A 12471-nucleotide genomic window follows, 5' to 3' on the forward strand; every position below is an offset into this window, starting at 1 on the left:
TATCGTTACCAACAGGTCCGGATCATCCCCAAACATCTACAAAACATCACCATTTTCTTATTTGGACTCCCTAGCCTATTTTTCCCGACCGCCCGATTTTGATTGGAGGGACGAGATAGCCCCTAATCAAAACCACACCCACCTACTATAAATAGCAGTGCAATCATCGGACCAATCCCTAATTTCTAGGGATCCTCCTAGTCGCCGCCACTCCTCCTGTCTCCTCTTCCTTTTGATCCACCCCACGTCCACTTCGATTTCCTTTCTCACCCAACCAGCAAGCCCCCTCCCCTGATCGATCTCCCATGTCCCCCAACCCATCGATCCCCACCAACCAGCACCCGATTCTCCTGCCCGAACTCCTCACCGCGCCACCGGAGCCCCGAGCCGCCACCTCGTCGCCCAGCCCTGCAGTCCTGCACCGGCGCCCATCTTCGCTTCCCGCACCAACCGCTCCTCCCGAGCTCCTCGCATTGACCGCATCGTGCCTCACATCGCGCCCAAGTACCTGCTCGCCGGAGTAGGCTACCAGCACCGCCGACCTCCCTGCTTCTGCCGCTCCTCTGCATCGTCAACCAGGCGCCCAAGGCCACACACTCCTCCCCTCGAGCAACTCCAGCGCCGCCCTGCTCCAGCGTCGGCGACCAGGTCGCGCAGCCCCTGCCTTTCTCTTCCTCCCCCTGGTTTTTCACTCCCTCGCCTCACCTTTCTTTCTCTCTCCTCTCTCTCTAGGGGCCGCCATGGATTGCCGCCCAAGCTTCGTCGACCTCAAGTCCCTACCGCCGTGGGTCCGGCGGGTCCTGCCTCGGACACCGTGCCCGTGCCCCGGATCAGCCGCGCCGCCCTGGATCCCCGTGGCGTCGGCCTCTGCTCGTTTCTGCACCGGACGGAGGAGCTCGACCCCTTTGTCCCACGGCCTCCTCTGTTTCTTCCTCGAGCCCGCAGCAATTCCAGCGCCCGTTGACTGTGAACCGCGCCAGCACAGCAGCCTCATCCCACTAGTCGCCTTCGCCTCCCGTGGGCCTCCCCTGCCCCTCGGCCTGCATCCGCTCCTTGCCGGCCTCGCCTTGTGCCTCATCGCGGCCCGGCAAGGCACTGCGGCCCAGCCTCTCCTCCAGGTGGGATTGGCCCAATGTGAGCAGCTCCCTGCACCTCCAGATTCGGCCCGATTCATGTTTTTTTTTCACGGAACGAATTATCTATTTATCTAGAGAGCGCCAGTTTTACAGTATAGCCCCTAAACTTCATGCATATAATAACTCAACAAGTATGCATCTTTTGTAAAAACTTTATATATGTAAAGTGCTTAGTTTTTCATCTAGTTTCATAATACATCATTTTCATCCATGTTTAAAATTTTTAAACTTGTTGTTTGTTTAATTTTGCTTAATTTCCATGCTAATATGATTAAATTCATAACTTAATAACCGTAGCTCCAAACCTAACAAACTTTATATGTAAATGGGGTAGAAAAATGCCTAGTCTATCATGGTAGCATCTCTTTGCATGTTTAACAACTCTAGATTATGCTTTACGGCAGAACAGTACCAAACCTAAAATATTGCACATGAGGTTTTTCCGGACTTGTTGTTTGTTGTTCCGGCCTCATTTAAACTTGCCTAGATAGGTAGTTTTCCATTTGCTCCACCTCTTGCCATGATAATCAACATTTAATATTGTTGAGTACATAACCGAGAGAGAACTAAATAAGTCATGTGGTGTTTCATCAATATGCAACTCGTTGCATATTGAGCTCCACTTAATTTGTAGGCCAAGCCCTAATCTTCAACCGACCTCAACCCCAACTCCATATATTCACTTCCGGGGAGGAAAAAAATCAAAGAGAAGGATTCATCGCGTTTTACGATACGGAGCCGCCGCCAAGCCCTAATCTTCCTCGGGGGGCTGATCTGGAATCCGTTCGGGGCTCCGGAGAGGGGACACTAGTAGAAAAAGGGTCAAACGTGAAGCACATTAGTGTCGGTTTGAATTTGAGCTGGCACTAATATGTGCATTAGTGCCAGTTCCAACGGCTAGCCGGCCGCTCTCATTAGTACCAGTTCGTGGCGAACCTTTAGCACCGGTTCGTGCCACGAATCGGTACTAAAGTGAGTGGTGGCAGGATGTTGTCAGTCCGAGGCCCCTCCAGCACCTTTAGTACCTGGCCGTATCACGAACCGGTACTAAAGGTCGTCCTACATAAACCCTTCGTCCACCCGAGCTCGCTCTGTTCTTCCCCTTTCCCCTCTCCTCTCTGTTCTTTTCCCTCTTCCTCTCAAGCTCATGACACATTTTGCCCAAAATTCGTCAAGATTTGAAGGCCCCCATCCATTCAAATGATCACAAAGGTTAGCAACTTTGTCCTTTCATCTCTCATTGCTAGATTAGCTCGTGCAATGCTTTATATAGTGATTGATTTTTGAGTTTAGTAATTTGGGAGGAATTATATATATGTGCTAGTATTTGATTTATATGCAATTTGAGGTCAAAAATAACACTTAGTTTGCATATGTAGGTGTGGTTTACTTAGTACCTTCTAAATCTCCGTCATAACCACCGTCGATCTCTCGCAACGTCCCATCGCCGGCACCACCTTGTGGTGAGCCTCTTGTTCATGAAGTTTTATATAAAAATTGATGTTTGTGTGATTTGGATATATAGTTACTCGTATAATTAACTTACCCATACGTTGTTTGTTATACATAGTGCCATGGTTTTGATATCCGTCCCCGTCGGCCCTCGTCCGGGTTATGATTCAGATGTGGTATATTCTCTTTTAAAACTATTCATTGCATTTCGTGTTTATGACAAATTATGCCCATCAAGTTGACATAGATATTTGTATGTAGGAGGTAGTTGAACCGGAAATTCCAACCGACCCTATTGTCAAGAGGTTAAATTTAGTTGAAAGAGAAAACGAGGATTTGAAGGAAAAATTGAAAAGAATTGAGGGGGAGAAGATGGAATTGGAGTTGCATGTTGCCGATGTCGTCGATGATCACAAGATTAAGATGGAGAAAATGCGCTTGAAGATTAGAAAGATTAGAAAATATGCCATTCATAGTGAGGCTTGGTATCATTATGCTGTTGGATCAATTGTTACCTTAGTTGCGATCTTGATCGCATTTGTTGTTGCATTTAAATTCTTTAGCTAGAGAGTTATTTGTTTATTGCATTTAAGTGTTGTATGATCTTTATGTATGAACTTTATGTATTGTATTAATTTGGTGTTTTCGGTGTTGTGTATTGAAGATGAGCCGGCAATGGATGTACGATGACCGATGTTGTCCTGAGTTCATTAATGGCGTGCGTACTTTTCTGCTTGCGGCTGAGGCAAACAAGCGGGCAGATGGTTTTATGCCTTGCCAATGTGCTGGTTGTAAGAATGGTCACAATTACTCTACGTCAAGAACCATTCACGTCCACCTGTTTGAGTTCGGTTTCATGCCCCACTATAATGTTTGGACCAAGCATGGAGAAAGAGGGGTTATGATGGAAGACAATGAAGAAGAAGAGGACGACGACAGCTATCCTAGCCATGGGTTCCCTGAATACGATGATACAACAATGAGGGAAGAAGCTGAGCTGGTAATGCGGGAAGAAGCTGAGCCGGCAATGCGGGAAGAAGCTGAAGAAGAGGAATCGGATGAGCCCATTGATGATCTAGATCGGGCCATTGCTGATGCAAAGAGAAACTGCGCAAGTGATTTGGAGAAGAAGAAGTTGCAGCGCATGTTAGAGGATCACAAAAAATTGTTGTACCCGAATTGCGTAGGTGACAAGAAAAAGTTGGGCACCACACTGGAATTGCTACAATGGAAGGCAGAGAATGGTGTATCTGACAAGGGATTTGGAAAGTTGCTGGTAATGATAAAGAATATGCTTCCAAAGGACAACGAATTGTCCGAGAGTACGTACGAAGCAAAGAAGGCTGTCTGCCCTCTAGGGTTAGAGGTGCAGAAGATACGTGCATGCCCTAATGATTGCATCCTCTACCGCGGTGAGTACGAGGATTTGAACGATTTCCCAGTATGTGGTGCATTGCGCTATAAGATCAGCCGCGATGACCCTGGTGATGTCGAGGGCGAGCGCCGCAGGAAGAAGATTCCTGCCAAGGTGATGTGGTATGCTCCTATAATACCACGGTTGAAACGTTTGTTCCAAAACAAAGAGCATGCCAAGGCGATGCGATGGCACAGAGAAGACCGTAAGAAAGACGGAAAGTTGAGAGTACCCGCTGATGGGTCGCAGTGGAGAAAAATTGAAAGAAAGTACGGGAAGGAGTTTGCAGATGACGCAAGGAACGTATGGTTTGGTCTAAGCGTCGATGGCATTAATCCTTTTGGGGAGCAGAGTAGCAACCATAGCACCTGGCCTGTGACTCTATGTTTGTATAACCTTCCTCCTTGGTTGTGCATGAAGCGGAAGTTCATTATGATGCCAGTGCTCATCCAAGGCCCTAAGCAACCCGGCAACGACATTGATGTGTACCTAAGGCCATTAGTTGAAGAACTCTTACAACTGTGGAATGGAACAGGTGTACGTGTGTGGGATGAGCACATGGGGGAAGAATTTGACCTAAAGGCGATGTTGTCCGTGACCATCAATGATTGGCCTGCTCTCAGTAACCTTTCAGGACAGACAAACAAGGGATACCGCGCATGCACGCACTGTTTGGACAATACCGACAGTATATATTTGGCTAATTGTAAGAAGAATGTGTACCTGGGACATCGTCGATTTCTTCCGAGCAGGCATCCCGTAAGAAAGAAAGGCAAGCATTTCAAAGGTGAGGCGGATCACCGGACGAAGCCTCGCCACCGTACTGGTGCTGATGTACATGATATGGTCAAGGATTTGAAGGTGGTCTTTGGAAAGGGTCCTGGTGGACAACCTGTTCCGAATGACGCTGACAAACGTGCACCCATGTGGAAGAAAAAATCTATATTTTGGGACCTGCCCTATTGGAAAGACCTAGAGGTCTGCTCCGCAATCGACGTGATGCACGTGACGAAGAATCTTTGTGTGACCCTGCTTGGCTTCTTGGGCGTGTATGGGAAGACAAAAGATACACCTGAGGCACGGGAGGGCCAGCAACGTATGCACGGAAAAGACGGCATACATCAGGGTCATGCAAGCTACGCTCTTAGCAAAGAAGAGAAGGAAATCTTCTTTGAATGCCTGCTCTGTATTAAGGTACCATCTGGCTTCTCGTCGAATATAAAGGGAATAATAAACATGGCAGAGAAAAAGTTCCGGAACCTAAAGTCTCATGACTGCCACGTGATTATGATGCAACTGCTTCCGGTTGCATTGAGGGGGCTTCTACCGGAAAACGTTCGATTAGCCATTGTGAAGCTATGTGCATTCCTCAATGCAATCTCTCAGAAGGTAATCGATCCAGAAATCATACAAAGGTTAGAGAATGATTTGGTGCAATGTCTTGTCAGTTTCGAGTTGGTGTTCCCACCATCCTTCTTCAACATCATGACGCACGTCCTAGTTCACCTATGTGAAGAGATTAACGTTTTGGGTCCTGTATTTCTACACAATATGTTCCCCTTTGAGAGGTTCATGGGAGTCTTAAAGAAATATGTTCATAACCGTGCTAGGCCAGAAGGAAGCATCTCCAAGGGCCATGAAAATGAGGAGGTCATTGAGTTTTGTATTGACTTTATTCCCGACCTTAAGCCGTTTGGTGTTCCTGAATCGCGGCATAAGGGCAGACTGGATGGAAAAGGCACGCTAGGAGGGGAACAAATAATATGTATGGACGGACATTCTCTCACTGAAGCACACTACACAGTTCTACAGAATTCCGCCTTGGTGGCTCCGTATATGGATGAACACAATAATTTGCTACGCTCCAAACACCCGGAGCGGTCTGATGACTGGATTACACGTGAACAAACCAGGAGTTTTGCCAGCTGGTTGCAGACACGTACCATGCATGATGCCTCTATGGAAGATGACCTGTACTTGCTGTCCCAGTTACCATCTTCGAATATAATGACTTTCAAAGGGTACGAGATAAAAGGTAATACATTTTACACGATCGCCCAAGATAAGAAGAGCACCAACCAAAACAGTGGTGTCTGCTTTGATGCAGAAACCAAGACGGGAAAGGAAACATATTATGGTTATATACAGGACATATGGGAACTTGACTATCGACGTGGTTTGAAGGTCCCTTTGTTTCGGTGCAAATGGGTCAATATGACACGAGGCGGGGTAACGGAAGACCCGCAGTACGGAATGACAACAGTGGATCTCAACAATCTTGCGTATGCAGACGAACCATTCGTCCTAGCCAATGATGTGGCACAGGTTTTCTATGTGAAGGACATGTCTACCAAGCCGAGAAAAAGAAAAGATAAGGAAGCGAATGCATCGTACGATGAGCCAAAGCGGCACATAGTTCTTTCTGGGAAGAGAAACATCGTGGGAGTGGATGAAAAGACAGCATGTCAGGAGATTATGAAAAGTTTGATGAAATTGCTCCATCCACAGTGAATATTGACCCGAGCATCCAGTTAAATGATGAAGATTTTCCATGGCTACGGCGCAAAGGGACACACGCGAAGAAAAAGTTTCACACCCAAAGATCTGGGATGCGATCGGCTTCACTATCATCACTTTCTTCTGTGTTTCACACCCAGGAGGGAATCTCTGTAATAGTTAGGGTAGCTAGTTATGTGTTTTGGCATTTGAAACGCGAAGAAATTTTATGTGCAAGCAAATTCTTTCATGCATTTACTGATTTTTTCAGCTAAATGACCCTGAATGAAAAGCATTTCAAATGAACTCAGAAAAGGTTGAAAGTTGGCATGGTATCATAATTTCACCCACATAGCATGTGCAAAAAAGTAGAGAGGGTTACCGCAAAAACTGGATGCACTTCGTGTACAAAATGGACAATCTCTTTCGAAGTATCAGGGTTTCGGACGGAAACTCATCCGTTACAAAGGCATTTCATTTTTTAAATAACCTAAGCATTACCAAATTGAATATAATGATAAAACACACTAATATTAAACATAAGAAAAAAGAATCACTGAAAAATCTATTTTCAAAGTTAAGTTATTCACAAACTAGTGATTCACACAAATTTCAAATAATTCAAAATTTAAACTATTCAAATTTGTAAACTACCGGTACTAACAGAAAGTTTGTAATTTTTTGTACCTAAAGCAAAAATATTCACAAACAAACTCTAAATACAGCAAAAAAACAACTCTAAAATAAATAAACAAAAATAAATAAAGCAAAAAAAAGAAGAAAAAAAAGCCCACCTACTGGGCCACAGCGGCCTGCATACGACTAGAAACCCAAATTCTAGTTGGGCCAGGATGCAAGCCCGCTAGCCTAGTAGGCCCAACAGGGCATCGCAGAAGAGGTAGGCCCAGAAGGCCTGCTTAAGAGAGGAGCTCGAGACAGCAGCGACGGTGGGGCTTATAAGCAGGTGCGAGTGCCCCTCGGCTAGCAAGGTGGGACTAAACTTTTGCGCCCCTCGCCTGGCAGCGCACACCCTTTAGTACCGGGTCATGGCTCCAACCGGTACTAAAGGTGGGTCTTTAGTACCGGTTGGAGCCACCACCCGGTACTAAAGGGGTGCCGTTCCCGCCGCTTGGCCTAGCCAAAACAGACCTTTAGTACCGGTCGGTGGCTCCAACCAGTACTAAAGGTTGTTCTATATAAGAAAACACTTCAAAAAAATTGTCAGTTTCTCATCTCTCCTTGCTTCTTTCTCCTCTGCCCCGTCGCCGCCGCCCCTCGTCGCCGTCCGTCGCCGCCCCCATCACCGTCCGTCGCCGTCGCCGTCCCCGTCGTCCCTGTCGCCGCGCCGCGCCCCACCCCGTCCTCCCGTCGTCCCCGCCGGGCCCGTCCCCGCCCGGCCCGTCCCCGTCCCCGTCGTCGCTGCCCCATCCCCGTCGTCGCCGCCCCGTCTCCGTCTCCGTCCCCGTCCCCGTCGCCGCCCACCGTCGTCGCCGCCCCGTCTCCGTCTCCGTCCCCGTCCCCGTCACCGCCCACCGTCGTCGCGCCTCACCGGTGAGCTGTGCCCCGGTCGCCAACCACACTCACACACAAATTGTTATAGAATTGTTAGCAATCTTTCTGTTTTTTAGTTATAGAATTATTAGAAATGTTAGTTTTAGTTACAGAAATGTTAGTTATATATAAATATTAGAAATGTTAGTTATATAGAAATGTTTTTTAGTTATAGAAATATTAGAAATGTTAGTTTTAGTTATAGAAATATTAGAAATGTTAGTTTTAGTTATAAAATTTAGAATTTGCATATATGAAATCACAATCCATCATTTAAAAAATGTTACTTTACTTTTGCGGCATATAGTATTTGTTGTCGACGATGCCCGGCCCGCATCCTCACCGTCGACCCGTTCGCGACGACGTCCTGCTTCAGAGGACCCATGTCCGGGACTGGGCTCCGCCGGGCTGGCACTGGGAGGTGCTACCTTCAAGGGTGCGACGCTTGGTCAGGAACCCGGCCCCGGGTCCCGTCGTCGACCCTCATCTCCTTTGGTGGCGTTCGCGTGGGCCACTTTCGGTGCGGAGGGAGCCGGCCCCGCCGAAGGTGGTACGTCGCCGTGTCAGGGAGGAGGACGAGCACGTCCATCGCTACATGGCTGCTATGGACGTCAGGTTCTCCAATGCCTGGCAGGTTCTTTTGGGAGATCACCCGAGCTATGATCCAGTGATGGTTCCTTCTCTTTGGGTGTCCACCGCCCGCACCTCAGGAACCGTGAGTGGCCTAGATTACTCTGTAGTATTCGATCTTTATTAGCTTGCTAGCTAGCTAGCTAGTGATGTATTCGATATTATATCTATTATTCAAGATGATGTATTCGAGATTATATCTATTATTCGAGATGCTGTATTCGAGATTATATCTATTATTCGAGACGACGTATTCGAGATTATATTCGATGATGCTTATTATGTACTATGATTGATTCAGTTTTTCCTTATTAATTGATTGCATCCATGCATTGTAATTTGAATATATTTCTTTTGGATTAGTTAAACAAAACCTATGGCGGACAATACCGGCAGAGAGGGAGAAGAGGCCCTGTTCAATATCATACGCAATCCTCGCGGGCCAGATGATGATCAGAATGAAGAAGATTATGATGGCTCCGAATATCTAAACAACACCTGGGAGGGTGATATGATATTCGATCGGGACGACCGAATTGATGAAGTCATGAACTATGAACATGACGAAGAAAATGTTGATCTTGAAACAACAAAGACCGGCGAGGTATATATATTTATATAAGCAGGCATCTGGTGATCATCACATGTTCTAAATGACTTGAAGATATATTAACGAATCGATCTTTCTTCTTTCAGCCATCCGGATCGAGCAAATCTTCAGGAAACATGAAACGTGGCCCGTACAAAAAGTTGAAGGAGGGCGTAAAGTACAATATCGAGGCCATCAGACCTAATGGCGAACCATTAGCGCCTAAGAAGATTACGGACAAGTTCCTTCGTCAGTGCAGAGTTCTTGTGAAGGACCAACTCCCGATCTCCCTTCAAGAATGGAGAGAGCCAGCAAAGCCACGTCCAGGAGTTACTTTTGTCGACGACAGACAAAAACTTCTGCTTTGGGAAATGCTCATGGAACATTTCACCCTACCAGATCATTTCACAGATGCAGATGTGGAGAAAGTCAAGGACGCTGCTCTTAGGAAGATGGCGGTTGCATTCAAGAACCACAAGATTCGTGAATGGGCCAAGTACGTCAACGGAGGAAGGAAGACTCCAGTATTCGAGGGAACACTAGAGCAGCAAAGTGCTCATTGGGACGATTTCGTCAAATTCAAGGATTCGGAATTATCTAAGGAACGGTCGAGAATAAACAAGGCCAATGCCGCAAAAAAGGATAAGTTCCATAAGCTGGGGCTAGGTGGCTATGCGCTGGGAATGCCTAAGTGGGATAAGTCTGAGAAAGAGATGCTGGATGCAGGTGTCACTCCAGAAACATTGAGCTGGCCCCCCAGGTGCAGGACTTGGTTCTATGCGCATGGGGGGAGTTGGACCCGAAGACAGGCAAAGTTTCGAAGAAGGCATGTCTGGACGGAGCCGAAGATAAGCTACTTGTTGCAATAGAAGAGGCTCGATCGGGGTTGTTCGAGCCCAACAGAGAGAACGACGAGCTTACGCGTGCCCTGGGAAATCTTGAACACCCGGGAAGAACACAAGGCATGGGCGCTATTCCGTGGTATGAGGGGTTTTCGGACTGGAAAGCCAACTACAGAACCCGTGCGAGAAAGAAGATTGCGGAGGAGAAGAAGAGGAAGATGGAGGAGGAGCAGAGGAAGCTAGACTATGAACGCCTCCAAGGCCTAGAATCAGCGCACGCAGACTTGGCAGTCAAATTCCAGCGGCAGCAGGAGCAGATCGACTCACTTAGGCAGCAAAGGGGGTCTCAGCAGCTAGCGGATGATCCGCCATTGGATAGCACCGTCCCATCCATGCCGAGAAGCAGCGTGGGTTCCGCCCCGGGCGACGCATTGCTAGATAGCTACGCAGTGGACGACATCATGGAGAACACTAACTTCGAGCTACACTTCAAAATGAAGAACGTATCCATGAAGGTGGCGGACGCCCTTGCTTTTACAAATCCCCCCGAGGCAACCTTCCATTGCAACCCGATTCCAGCGGGCTATGCTCGTGTCTTGGTTGATGAGGTGGTGGACCAATATTCGGGGCTAGAGCTTGACATTCCTGGAGGTGACGATGAGCACACACTAGGAGAGGCCAACCATCGTATCATCCTATGGAGAAAGGATTGTATCATCTTTCGAAGGCTACCGACACCGCGTCATCCGACTCCTCGTCGCAGTCCGCCACCGAGTCAGCAGACTCCTGCTCCTCCAAGTCCACCAACGCATTAGGCCACTCCTCCTCCAAGTCTGGCACAGCTTCAGGCCACTCCTCCTCCTCCAAGTCCGGCAAAGCGTCAGGCCACTCCTCCTCCAAGTCCGGCACAGCTTCAGGCCACTCCTCCTCCAAGTCCGGCACAGCTTCAGGCCACTCCTCCTCCTCCAACTCAGCCATGCCAGCCGTCTTCGCCGCCTCAGCAATCACGGAAGAGAGCCGCCTCAGCTATGGTGCGTAGCGGTACAAGTCGAGGTAGTACTAAAGGTACAGGCGGAGGCAAGCGATTTCAATATGGTCCAAGCCTCGCGCCTCTTCCGCAGAGGCCTTACGACAAGTCCGAGGAGGAAAACGTAGCCATATCGAAGGCCGAGGTGGAAGCCCATTTTGCACCGAAACCGCCACCGCCGCAAAGGGAGAAAGTGCCTGTGGAAAAGATTGACCACTTCATTCGTATGGCTAGAGCACCAGCTCCCAAGCCTGTTGACACAGACTATGAGCGCCACATCAAGAAGTTAAATCGAGCACGTCTACAGAAAGAGGCGAGCTCGAGCTCGAGAAAATCAGCTGGCAAAAGGAGCGGTAAAACCGTTCCCCAGCTGGGAGAACAGGCGGCGCAATCAATCCCCCTGCTTGTTGTGCCAACCAAGGTTGTCAGAATCGCGATTTTGAATCGGATCGGAGCTCTCATGGTAGAATCGTAAATCGTAGAATCTTCACTACCAGGACCGTAGAAACATAGATTTTATGAATTAAAATCGTAGAATCAGATGGATAAGTTTGGATCGTAAAGTCGTAGAATCGTATAACAGAATCGCGATTCTAACAACCTTGGTGCCAACAACACATGAGAGTAGGCGTGCCCAATATTATTGTGGGCAAACCGTTAACGTTCCCGGGGTGGGCGATGTGGTAATAACCGAGGAGCATATTGCGCAGGCTGAATCGATCGGGATCACTGTTGGACAACTCCTCGATATCGAGCCCATGTCTCTGACTACAGAGGAGGAAATAAAACAGAAATATGCCCGGGGCCAACCTTTGGTCGAGCCAGAGGAGGTCCATAAGCTCCCAACGAGAATGTATGAATTGCATCAATGGTACATGGACATTACCAAGATTTCCAATCGAGAGTCCCTCATGGTGAATGTCAACAAGGATCATTACTACCATGAGAAAGTTGTGACCGTTGAGTATTCAGAACTATTTCAGCTATACAATCAAGACGCACTCAACAAATCTATCGTCAGTTGCTATTGTCTGTAAGTGATTTCTTTCTGTAATTTAAGTCTCAAGCTAGCTGTAGTGATCATTTTGATCAATCATTACCTGCAATTATCCTCACTATATTCTTTTCCGTGGTATTATGCAGGATGAAGATTTATGAAATGAAAAAAGGTGGACGCTATGGCATTGGGTTCGTTGACCCAAATACCATTAATGAATAAACATGGAAAATAGATCCATATCACGAAAAAGTGTAGAGGAAAGCATGCTACAGTTCTTCAAGGAACTCAAATACAATGAAGATATACTACTTCCTTACAACTTCCAATGAGTCAC

At 47.5% G+C, this 12471-nt stretch overlaps 1 long non-coding RNA gene across 1 annotated transcript; it reads left to right on the top strand.

Moving 5' to 3' along the window:
* Positions 1-1420: 1420 nt before the first annotated feature.
* LOC147964181 (uncharacterized) lies at positions 1421-4088 on the top strand. Its single transcript, XR_015607438.1, has 4 exons — positions 1421-2348; positions 2516-2599; positions 2707-2764; positions 2850-4088. It is a non-coding gene; the product is annotated as an uncharacterized LOC147964181 (long non-coding RNA).
* The last annotated feature ends 8383 nt before the right edge of the window (positions 4089-12471 follow it).

Source organism: Triticum urartu, chromosome 6A (genome assembly GCF_056163025.1).
Source record: "Triticum urartu cultivar PI428250 chromosome 6A, HENAU_Tu73, whole genome shotgun sequence".
NCBI classification, from domain to species: Eukaryota; Viridiplantae; Streptophyta; class Magnoliopsida; order Poales; family Poaceae; genus Triticum; species Triticum urartu.